The sequence below is a fragment of the Eurosta solidaginis genome, chromosome 2 (assembly GCF_040869045.1).
Source record: "Eurosta solidaginis isolate ZX-2024a chromosome 2, ASM4086904v1, whole genome shotgun sequence".
In the NCBI taxonomy this organism is placed as follows: domain Eukaryota; kingdom Metazoa; phylum Arthropoda; class Insecta; order Diptera; family Tephritidae; genus Eurosta; species Eurosta solidaginis.
In genome coordinates, this window is record NC_090320.1 from 282,926,428 (window position 1) to 282,939,792 (window position 13,365).

The 13,365-nt window shown below is 40.1% G+C and overlaps 1 pseudogene; it reads left to right on the top strand.

The window, feature by feature from the left end:
* Nucleotides 1-1,562: 1,562 nt before the first annotated feature.
* LOC137241076 (SWI/SNF-related matrix-associated actin-dependent regulator of chromatin subfamily A-like protein 1) lies at nucleotides 1,563-13,110 on the top strand (annotated as a pseudogene).
* The last annotated feature ends 255 nt before the right edge of the window (nucleotides 13,111-13,365 follow it).

The window sequence follows — 13,365 nt, forward strand, 5'->3', positions numbered from 1 at the left end:
TCTTTCAGTACAGATCGAGGAGCTTTTCGTTGGAAAGTTTTACCTTTCGGTTTAAATATAGCACCAAACTCTTTTTCACGTATGATGTCATTAGCATTTTCAGGCATTTCGCCAAATCAAGCTTTTATGTACATTGACGATGTTATCGTCATCGGATGTAGCGAGACGCAACACCTCAAAAATTTAGAAAAAGTTTTCGAAACTTGTAGAAAATTCAATTTAAAGTTAAATCCCAACAAATGAAATTTCCTTCGTTCTGAAGTAACTTTTTTAGGCCATAAATCCACCTCCAAAGGCCTGCTGCCAGATGACTCAAAAATAGACGCAATTAAAAAATACACTAAGCCTAAAGACAAGGACGCTGTTAGGCGGTTCGTTGCATTTGCAAATTATTATAGGCGTTTTATACCTAACTTTGCGTCACTGGCAGCCCCCTTAAATCGTCTAAATCGGAAAAAAGTTGAATTTGTTTGGGATGATGCTTGCGAGAATGCTTTCGAAAAATTAAGATTATCATTAATGTCTCCTCAATTATTACAATACCCTGATTTTTCAAAAGAATTTATTATCACTGTAGATGCATCTAAGAGTGGTTGTGGCGCTATATTAAGCCAAAAGCATGGAGATAATGACTTACCGATTTGCTTTGCATCAAAATCTTTCAATAAAGCCGAACAGAAAAAGGCAATCATAGAATTAGAACTTTTAGCAATACATTTTGCTATAAAACATTTTCGGCCGTATGTCTACGGTACACATTTCACGGTAAAATCAGACCATAGACCATTAGTTTATCTATTCAATATGAAAGATCCTTCCTCGAAACTCTCTAGAATCAGATTAGATTTATCAGAATACAATTTTACAATTGAATATATTAAAGGAAAATCGAATGTTGTGGCTGATGCTCTTTCGCGTATAAGTATAGACGAGATTAAAGATTCGACAAAACACGTTTTAGCCGATAAAACGCGATCACAAACTAAACAACAAGAATTACAAAATGAAAAAATAAGTTTAAATGATACGACCTCTAACGATAATAAAGTACAAGTTTATGATAAATTTTCATACGATTTTTCAAAAAAGATACCGCGAGTAAAATCAACAATACAATATAATAAACATAAGGAGATCTCCAATTTACAAATTTATGCGCATTTAAAACATAAAAAATATAATTTACTTAATATCGTGACTGCTAACGAAATAACGAATTTAGATGAGTTACTTTCGAGGCTGGAAAAAGCAGCCGACAATCACAATATTAAACAATTAGAATGGCCAAAAAATGATATATTTTTCAATAATTTTTCAATTACGAATTTTAAAATCCGCGGAAATGAAATTTTAAAATCATTACAAATAATATTGACGGACCCTGTAGAGACCGTAACAGACAATGAACAGAAACAAAAACTTATGACAATTTATCACGAAGATCCACTGTTAGGAGGCCATTGCGGAACAAAAAGGTTATATGCCAAATTAAGAACTAAATATTACTGGAAAAACATGACACGTGATATAGCGAAATTCGTGAAAAATTGTAATGTCTTTTAAATAAAGTGAGACCAAAAACAAAAGAAAATCTTGTCCTTACTCCAACACCCTGCAAACCATTTGACATAGTGATTATCGACACAATAGGTCCACTTCCAGAATCAAACTATGGTAACAAGTTCGCTGTTACTATGATTTGTGACTTTTCTAAATACCTGGTAACAGTAGCTGTACCAGATAAATCAGCAAAAACTATCGCATGTGCTATTTTTGAAACCTTTATACTAACATATGGTACAATGAGAGCCATTAGATCCGATTTAGGGACGGAATACAAAAATGAATTATTCTCAGAATTAACAAAACTTTTAAAAATTAATCATGATTTCTCAACAGCTTATCACCACGAAACTGTTGGTACTGTTGAAAGAAACCATAGAGTCTTTAACGAATATTTACGTGCATATCTAGACGTATTCAGATTGGGGTACATATTTGAAATACTTTACATTTTTACATAATACTACAAGCAGTTCGGTTTTTGATAATAAATTTACTCCTTTCGAATTAATATTTGGCAGAAAATCTACAATGCCACATGAATTACAAAAGGAACAAATCGATCCGATCTATAATGTAGAAAATTATACAAAAGAACTAAAATATAGAATGCAAAAATCTCATAAAATGGCAAGAAATTTGATTAATAAACATAAAATTAGAAATAAAGAATTATACGATAAAACGGCTAAGCCTTTAGAAATTAAAATTAATGATAGGGTTTTAGTAGAAACAGAACCGAGAAATAAACATAGAAATATATATCAAGGTCCCTACATAATAAATCATATCGACGGACAAAATGTAACAATTTATGATGAAATTAATAAAATTGAAAAACTGTACATAAAAACCGTATCCAAAAATTTTATTAAAATTTATAGTACTTTTAAATTTTACTAATTAATCTTTAAATATGAATATATTTTAAGAATGCGCCAAGGACTGTAACACAAAAAAAAAAAAAAAAAATGTTATGTTAGTTTCGATACGAGCTAATTTACTAAATATATGTCACCTAAATAATATAAAAAGATAGCAACTTACTTACGTTAAGTAGTAGTAATAGTAGTAGCTTATACAATAAGCTTACCATACAAGATAAAATATCGGCTCACTTCAAACTAAACTAAATTATCAAAATCTAAAAATTAACTTTTCCTTTTCTTCTTTTTGCAAATTTCAGTTTTAACTCTTTTTGATATAGCCTAAAGAAGAATGTGCCAAGACTGATCACCTTGCCAAATTCTTCTTTTCCAAAGGGGGATGATGTAGCGTCATGTAGTGCCAGCCAACTAAAAACTAAAAATAAAACTAAAAACTAAAATAGCTGGCATCACCCCCACATGCAACCATGCATGTATGCACTTGGTGTTACTGGGTGAGAGAGTCGAATGACGGAGAGAATTCTGATTGGCTGAATCTTCCGTTACTCGACTCTATCACGCCACTGCATCATGCGATTTTACCGCTATGCACTTTTGGCATAGCGGCAGGGCCGCTTTGAAGCGTCAGCATTTTTCTACAGTTTTGAGTTTGAATTGAGCCGGCCGCCGCGCTACACGCGCAATCGGAAAATATTAAAACAAAAACTGGAAAAATTGTAACCAAAGTTAAAGACTAGAAAAAAGGACTAAGTTTAAATAAAAAAGTGTAAAACATTTTTATTGTACAAATATAAACTAAAAATAATTCAATATGTGAACTAAAACATATACAAAAGTTTATAGTACAAACAGGAAACCGAAAAATGAAATTTAAAATAAAAACTAGAAAAATCAAAAAGGGAAAAATAGTTTCTTCCAGTGAGTGCGTGTGTGAGCGTGGGGTTGTATGCGAAAACAAGTGGCAGCAAAGCGCCACTTTACAATACTCTGGCACTTTTATTTTTTATGAATTTAAAAACAAGTAGAAATTAAAAGAATGTCCGTTTGTAGTGCAGAAGAAATCGCAGAAAACGGCGCATAGCTTTGGAAAAACTCGCCGCTAAAAACAAAGTTTGGCCAACTCCTTGGCAACCGAAATACAAAAGGGGCCAACAGTGCACCAACAGCATGGTACCGGCACAGGCGCAATATCAGCAAGTAACTTCTTCAATAAACGACAAAGCTACATGCCGTCTAGTACAAGTGAAGCCTTAACAGTCAATGCACAAAAAAAACCAATGCCTTCAGCGGCTGCTATAATTTTCCTAAATGATTTAAAACGCTCCAATATTGGTAGCTATTCGAGGAGCACACGCGAATCTACACATCCTTATCAACGTAATGAATACAATAATAAACAAAATGCTACTAGAGCGGCTTCAAAACCACAAAATGCTCAACAGCAGCTTGCGCCTGTATTTGTCACTAAAGTAAATTGTAGACTCTATATGATTACGAAGACGCGTTTTGTTGTGCAACCTTCATGCTATCATGCTAAATTGATTGATTTTTTTAAGAGAATACCATCGAAGTATTATGGTTTGTGCTTTATATTGAAATTTGAATGTTGGTTTAAATCTTGCTTCTTTTTTGTTTTCTTAAGATCAAGCCAAAACACTTTGGAGCTTTGGTTTAGCCGATTATGAACGCCTGCAGGATATTATAGAGGGCATGAAAGCGGAAATCGTTATTGGCACATTACCGAGGAGTGTTATTTCATTGTGTCGTGCGCCAACCGTTGAACTTGAACGCTCATGTTTCTCTTCTATAGAGCCTAAGTTGGCGCAAAAACTTTTACCTTTTCAGCTGGAAGGAGTTTGGTGATAAACACAAAATAGTAATCGTTCACTTTCAACAGTATAATGTGTGTTTTTAGTTTTGCAATAGCGCAGCATGGTCGTCTCATGATTTGCGATGAGATGGGTCTTGGTAAAACATATCAAGCCTTAGCTGTTGCAGACTTTTATAAGGAATCGTGGCCACTACTAATCTGCACCACTGCCGCCATTAGGCAAATACAAATATGTTTTCACATAATATATTTTAGCTTAAATAAACCGTTTTCCTTCCTTTTTTGCAGAGAGTCTTGGGCAACCCATGTACGTGAACTTTTACCAAGCATACCAATACATTATGTACAAGTTCTCACCAGCGCTCAACAGTATTTTGATGATGCCAAAGTTCTTATTACTAGTTATAATATGATGGATCGCCATGTAGAGCAATTAATGCAACGTAAATTTGGTTTTGTTATATTCGATGAATCACATACTTTAAAAAATTCTAAAAGTAAATGTGCTATTGTTGCTGAACGCTTAACACGTCAAGCGCGGCATGTGATTTTATTATCTGGCACTCCAGCATTATCACGTCCCTTGGAGTTATTTACACAACTGCACATGATTGATCGCAAATTCATGAGCTTTATGGAATTTAGTATGTGTTTGTAGAATAATGGCAATACCCATTCCATTTTTATAATTTTGCTTATTTCCATATATTTTGTTCTTGTTTACAGCTTCCAGATACTGTGATGGCAAGCAAACGAATTTTGGCTGGGATGCTTCTGGTCAATCTAATTTGGAGGAACTGAGAGTAGTGTTGGAATTAAAATTTATGATAAGGCGTACCAAAGATGTAGTTCTGCCACAATTAGCTGAAAAATATCGGTAAGCTGATAATAAAAGGCTTGGCAAACCGACACTGTAATAACGCCCTGTGTCCTTAAATTGTTCTACATTTATTCGAAGGTGTCTTGTCTTTCTATATAGCTTCCAATTAAAAATTATGTCAATTGTGTCTGATGGTCATTATCTAATCGTAAAGGGGACAGGTTCTGCCTAATTCTATAAAATTTTAGTAGATCGCATAGACACCTTGGATACAATCCCCGGTAAGGTGCTGCCAAGTCATAAGCTCTCAAGCATAAATAATCGTATGAAATTTGTTTATAATTAACCTTTGGGAGTATTTTTGCCATCACATTACGGTCACTGCCTTCTTATATACGTCCATCAATCGCAAGAAATGTTTATAATTTTCCAAACTCTGCAATCACTCTTTATCTTTTATAGAGAAACTGTTGTCCTAGATCCTGCGCTCGTCACATCAAATGACGATACGAGTGAAAGTTTAGCAGCGCTTAGTAAAGATTTTTCATCCAGTAAGGGACGTGAACGTGAGGAAATCCTTTTGAAATATTATTCAACAACCGCAGAGGTGAAAACTCGTGCAGTATGGTCAGTTGCGCTCTTTATTATATTTTGAAATAATTTATTAATATATTCTAATAAACTTTTAGTGCCTATTTAAAAAATTTAGTGAAAGAAAATATAAAATTTATTGTATTTGCACATCATCGCATTATGATGGATGCCATTACAGAAAGTTTGACTAAATTGAATGTTAATTTTGTACGTATTGATGGCAGCACGAGAAATGAAACCAGGGGGGTAAGAAAGTACTTTTGTTATATTATGTGCACGTATAAAAATTATAACTCTTAATACAGGAATACATAAATACTTTTCAAACAAAATAGTCATGCAAAGTTGCAGTACTATCATTGCGCGCTTGTAATGCTGGCATTACGCTAACGGCTGCTGAAATGATTGTATTTGCTGAACTGGACTGGAACCCTAGTGTATGTTTAATAAAGTTAAATTGTGACATAAGATTATACTTAATTATTTAACTTTGTGCTATCTCGATTTTTCAGACCTTAGCACAGGCTGAAAGTCGCGCACATCGAATTGGCCAAAATAAACCGATTACATGTCGTTATTTAATGGCTGCTTGTTAGCGCGCAACAAACCAGTACACCCTTGAGTACCTAAAGTTACAAATTTATTCTACTTCAAAATGCAACCTTGTGTCTGTATGTCAAGTAAATCGCCTACACGAGTTCAACTGACGTTAAGGCATTGCATTGGATCCTTTGCCTTTTCTTTTTTTTCGTTGGCGGCGTTGAACAAGGAGGACAAGCAGCACAAGTATTTTAGCGATCACGATCACGATCACGATCACGACCACGCTTATAATTAGATTTACAATCATATAATTGCAATATAAGTTAATCATTTCCTTTGTACAGAATTACACCTGAATTAAATGAATTTTACAAGGTAATACAGCTTAAAATACGTGTTATTTCTCCACCCGCCAACATTCTAAAATACTTGTGGAAAACGACAAACGAAAGCACGTTGTGGAAAATATATTGTTTCTACGCATCCGCCATTTGCTAACACGCCATGAATGACTTGCAAAATTCCGAAGTTTCCCTTGTTAGTGATGCACCTCCGCTTATTGGTGCATGCAGCAGTAAACCACAATCACATGTTATGGCGGGTAATTTATCAATTGGAACACCTGCTACCACAATGCCAGGGAATGTGTCCGGAATATTTTCCAAGAATATTGCTTACCAAATGTCACCGCTACATGCCGGGCTCGGAGGCCTGGGTGTACCCATAAGTCAACAGCCATGTTATACTAGCACACATATGATGCATAACCAATATCTTTATAATGGTGTACCCTCTTATATTGGTAAACCTCAGCTAAACTCAACGTTTGCTCACCCATCTGGATGCGTGCACGGACCGAATAGTACCATTTTCACATCCATTCAAAGGGGTAACGACCAGCATGCATTGCCATTCGATACATCACAGGCTAACGTGGGCACTGCATATATAGGAACATATGGCGCTGCCGCACCATACCAACCCGTCTCACCAGTGCACGGCTGTTCCGGGCAACCACATGGAGGTTTAGCGCCCGTCAGCGACAGCACGTGGGGTGGTCTATACACGCAGCCTCGGTACAATCTGGACGTAAGCCTGACACCATCGCAAGCGGCAGCACGACACGTGCTTAGTAAAGATCTGCCACTCTTCTCTGGAAAAGCAGAGGAGTGGCCGCTCTTCATCACGAACTACGAGCAATCAACTGAACGTTGTGGATTCACTGAACAGGAAAATCTAATTCGACTTCAAAAGTCACTACGCGGGGCGGCTCTAGAAGCTGTGAGAGGGAAACTAATGATGCCCTCCACCGTTCACCTTGCCATTGCTACATTGCGCATGCTTTTCGGGCGACCCGATGTAATCCACGATACACTTCAGCGCAAGTTGAGACAAATGCCAACAGTAAAAACTGATCGGTTGCACACCCTAATCGATCTCGCTCTGGCCGTTCAAAATTATAGGGCAACGATGCAGGCGTTGGGTCTTAGCGACTATCTTAATGATCCAATGTTGATAAATGAGTTGCTGGCCAAACTTCCAGGGGATATGAAACTAGATTGGGGTCGCCGTCGAATGACCACGGCTCGCGTCGACATTATAGCATTTGATGATTGGCTTTTCGGCCTAGCATCGTGCGCCAGCCAAGTGACACCAATTAGCTCTCCCACTTATACGACTGGGGAAGAAAAAGCGGGACGAAGGGGCAACAAAGAAAGAGTCCTCATTCACGACAGTAATTCCAAAAGGCATGCTAGAACAAAACCTCTCTGTCATCTGTGTGGCAACGACCATAATCTCTCCGAGTGTCAAAACTTCAAGGCAAAGAGCAGAAATGAACGTTGGCAGGTGGTGAAGGACAAAAAACTATGCATCCGTTGCTTCGAAACGCATTTGCTTCGGCGCTGTGCATCCAAGAAAGAGTGCGGAATTGACGGTTGTAGAATGTCCCACAACCCACTATTACATAGTCGATCATTTGGAGCTGACAACAGCAAGGTGAACAATAATGACGGGCCCACAGTCCTATTCCATCAGCGCAAATTCAAGAGAACAATCTTCCGCTACATTCCGGTGACTCTTTATGGACCGAAATCAATTTTAGAGACGTTTGCCCTCATCGACGAAGGAGCATCGTGCACACTGATGGATAATAGCTTGGCCGAGCACTTGGGGCTTGACGGTCCCAGCGAAGAACTTTGTTTGAGATGGACAGGCGATATCACTCAACAAGAGGCTAACTCGAAGTTTGTAGGCTGCGAAATATCTGGCAGAGGAGAAAACTCAACGCGATACCGTATGCGTAACGTGCGCACCATCACTAACCTAGAACTACCGCAACAATCTCTAAACGCCGAAGAGCTGGCAGAGCACCATCACTTGAGACCACTGCCTATTGTACCATATACTAATTGCAGAGCACGTTTGTTGATAGGTTTGGATAACACAAAGCTCTCCATTCTGATAGAGGTACACGAAGTCGAGGGTGATGATCTAGTAGCTGCGCGTTGCAAGTTAGGCTGGTCGGTATATGGCCATAAAAATTCCGATCATCCAGTAGAGGAAAGCTTGTTGCACGTATGCCCCTGTACGCGAGATAATCAAGTGGACAGCTTGATGAGAACATATTTTTCCATAGAATCGATAGGTACCAGTCCCACCGTCAAACCGCTCAGGTCAAAGGCAGATGAACGCGCATATACCATAATGCAGAATACAGTCAAATATAAACCATGCGAGAAGAAGTGGGAGACTGACCTCTTATGGAGATACGACATAATTGATTTACCCGACTCCTTCCAAATGGCTTATCATCGACTTCCATGTCTTGAAAGAAAGATGGAAAAGTGCGCCGAGTTGAAAGAATTCGTCATTGAGAAAATGAATCACTACATCGACAAGGGGTACGCTCCAAAGCTTTCCGCCGACGAAGTCACTAAAGGAGGTAAGTCCTGGTTCATACCAATGTTCACCGTCATGAATGTTAACAAAAATAAGAGACGAATCGTATGGGATGCGGCGGCCAAGGTGCAAAACACAAGCCTGAACGACGTATTGCTTACAGGCCCTGACCTCTTACGATCGATGGTGGGTGTTTTAATGAGGTTTCGTGAACGACCGGTGGATATATGCGGGGACATCCGTGAAATGTTCCACCAAATACATGTAAGGAAAGAGGACCAGGTGGCGCAACAGTTTCTTTGGAGGGATGGCGATACCAGCCGGCGGCCTGATGTATTGACTATGACCGTTATGACGTTTGGAGCGTCTTGCTCCCCATCTTTAGCCAACTATATAAAAGACAAAAATGCGCAACGTTTCGAGAAAGAGCTTCCTCAAGCAGTGGCAGCAATCGTTCAAAATACATTTGTAGACGATTGGCTGCATAGCGTAGACGACGAAGATGAGATGATTCGCTTAGCTAATGATGTCCGCCACATCCACGGTGAAGGCGGGTTCGAGATGCGGAGTTGGCTGTCAAATTCTGCGCGAGTTGTGCAGGCACTCATGGGAGGATCAGAGTCTATAAACAAGTGCTTTGACGAGCCAAGTTCGGAATTCCAAAAGGTTCTCGGCATGTGGTGGCTGCCGAACAGTGACGAGTTAACCTTCAAACATAATTTCAAGCCGGATATTTTTGATGAATCAAGCATACCAACGAAGAGGCAAATGCTCCGAGTGGTGATGACGATATTCGACCCCTTGGGTCTGCTAGGCTTTTTTGTGATCGAGGCTAAGGCAGTTCTGCAAGATGTTTGGCGGTCAGGGGTGGCCTGGGACGAGCCCGTGCATAACAAAGAACGATCGGCGTGGTGGCAGTGGGTGCGTAAGCTGAAATACATTAACGACATCCGAATTCCACGCTGCTATGTCTTGGCGAACCGTAGTGACGATAACCAGCTGCATGTTTTTGTAGACGCCGGTGTATCAGCATATGCGGCTGTAGCATTCCTGCGTTCCAACGTAATCGGCGAAGTTCAGTGCAGCCTAGTAGCATCAAAAACCAGAGTCGCCCCATTGAAGCCGCTGTCTATTCCGAGGCTTGAGCTGATGGCTGCAATTCTTGGGCTTCGGCTCGCTAAATTTATACAACAAGAGATCTCTATACATATTAGCCGTCGTATCTTCTGGTCCGATTCGAAGGACGTGTTATGCTGGATAAGGTCTGACACCAGAAAGTTCCACCAATTTGTGGCCGTACGCGTCGGCGAAATCTTAGAAGAATCACAAGTCAATGAATGGCGGTGGGTGCCATCAAAGCACAACGTCGCGGACGACGCCACTAAGTGGAATCCCAAACTCGACGTTAACAGCGCCGACAGATGGTTTACGGGACCGGAGTTTCTGAGACTCCCGGACACTTCCTGGCACACATCCGAAATACAACAATCGCAATCCACCCTGGAAACGATACAGCACATAGCAGCTGACATCTCGGTTGAAGAGGGTGCATCACCAGATCCCAAAAGATTCAGCAAATGGGAGAAACTACGTTCAGCACAGATGTGCGTTCTCCGATTTCTTCGATTGACTATAAGAGCTCCGATTAAAAACCCTATAACTCAGATGCTGCTGTACGATACGACTTGCACAAGTGCCGAGCTTCTGATATTTCGTATGTGCCAGCGCGAATGTTACAGCGAAGAACTCAATCAACTGAGAACCGGCGGGGTAAGTCGTAAAAGCTCAATTTACAAACTTTCTCCATTCACAGATAAGTACGGTCTGCTGCGCGTAAAGGGACGAATCGACGAAGCAAGGGGAGTGCCATCAGATCTAAAACAACCGATAATTCTCCCGCGGCATCACAGCGTTACAAATCTCATCGGAGACTTCTACCACCGCGAATTCCATCACCATCACAACGAGATAGCGGTAAATGAGATGAGGCAGCGATTCTGCATTCCGGGATTACGTGCATTAGTGAGAGCGGTTGCAAAGGTCTGTCAACAATGTCGCAACCAACGGGCCACGCCAAATCCACCAGAAATGGGCAGACTTCCGGTAGATCGTCTTGCAGCATTTACTCACCCCTTCGCATACACAGGGGTTGACTATTTTGGACCCTTTGACGTGATGGCAGGAAGAAGGCATGAGAAACGGTGGGGCGTTATATTTACGTGTATGACCATTCGAGCTGTTCACATTGAGCTTGCGCCATCGCTCTCGACTGACTCATTTCTACTCATTCTGAAATTGTTTATTGCCAGAAGAGGCGTTCCCAGGCGAATTCTATCCGACAACGGGACCAATTTTAGAGGCGCCAGTCGAATACTGGCGGAAGAGATCGAGAAAATATCGTCTGACGCTATTATACAAAAATATCCTGAAATCGAATGGTCCTTTATACCACCAGCAGCGCCACATATGGGTGGGGCATGGGAGCGCATGGTTCGCTCGGTGAAATCAGTCTTGATGGACATATTACCAAAAGGTGGTTTGCGCGAAGAAGTGCTGAGAGCTGCCCTAGCTGACGTTGAGAGCATCATCAATATGCGACCACTAACATATATTCCGCTTGACTCACACGAAAGCGAGGCTCTGACGCCAAATCATTTCCTTCTCGGCAATTCCAGCGGCATAAGAGAAAAGGATGACATCGACGTAGGTCTTCCTACACAGCTGAACGAAAGCTTTCGCAATGCCGGCGACTTAGCGGACCGATTTTGGAAAAGATGGCTCCGTGAATACTTACCGGGTCTAACCAGACGCGCAAAATGGTTCGATACCCCCGAAATACCAATCGCTCCAGATGACATCGTCATAATCGTAGACGAGAACACAAAGCGGAACACATGGGTAAGAGGAAGGGTACTAGATGTCATACGAAGCGCTGACGGGCAAGTCAGGAGTGCAGTGGTCAAAACCTCCAGCAGCTTGGTCACCCGCCCAGTGGTGAAACTTGCGCGCCTCGATCTGAAATCGGTGAACCCCACGCCAGAGCATGAAGTTCACGGAAGGGGGAATGTTAGCGCGCAACAAACCAGTACACCCTTGAGTACCTAAAGTTACAAATTTATTCTACTTCAAAATGCAACCTTGTGTCTGTATGTCAAGTAAATCGCCTACACGAGTTCAACTGACGTTAAGGCATTGCATTGGATCCTTTGCCTTTTCTTTTTTTTCGTTGGCGGCGTTGAACAAGGAGGACAAGCAGCATAAGTATTTTAGCGATCACGATCACGATCACGACCACGCTTATAATTAGATTTACAATCATATAATTGCAATATAAGTTAATCATTTCCTTTGTACAGAATTACACCTGAATTAAATGAATTTTACAAGGTAATACAGCTTAAAATACGTGTTATTTCTCCACCCGCCAACAGCTGCTAAAACGGCTGATGATGTAATATGGAATATGTTAAAAAATAAGCAAGATGTTTTAAATAAAGCTGGTCTCTTTTGTGAAAATTTACAAGACGTAACGCATACCGCGGCATCAAGAGGGGTGAGTCAACACGTGCCTTTTTATGGGTAAAATAAAATTATTTTAAACTTATATGTTCATATACTTTCAGTCACACAAAATCGAAAATTATTACACTCCATCAAAAAAGGAGAATCAATCGGAGCCAGAGTCCAATACCAAAGTAAACGTAATTCAAAATACCTCTGTCATCAGCTTAGATTTAAGCAAGGAGCTTGAAAACATTGAAAACTTTTTCAAGAAGACGATGATGATGCTTTCAAAGACTTGATGTGCTGACTATTACTTTCACTATTATAATTAAATGTTATCTATCTCTAAATAAGTTATTAGGCTAGCTGCTGAAAAAATGCATGTAATTTGTTATTGGCAATTTTAATGCTTGAAGAGATATATTTGTTTATTTGTTTTGTGTCACGAATAAATCAAAAACTTATGTCGACAACTTCAACTTATTAATTAAGACTTAACGCCTATAAGATTTTGGTCAAATCTAATAAGGCGTCAGCCTTTGAAAGAACTCATACTAAATGAAATCAGTTCACTTAAGATAGGCCCGACACAGCTGCCTATAGCACCCGATGTCCTCGTAACTTTTATAAATCTTTTGTGGCTCCTTGCTGTTCACGCCCAAGGGCGTCCCGTAGTCTACGCCTCGCTGCGATTCATGAAACTAAACTCACAGCGAGATCTG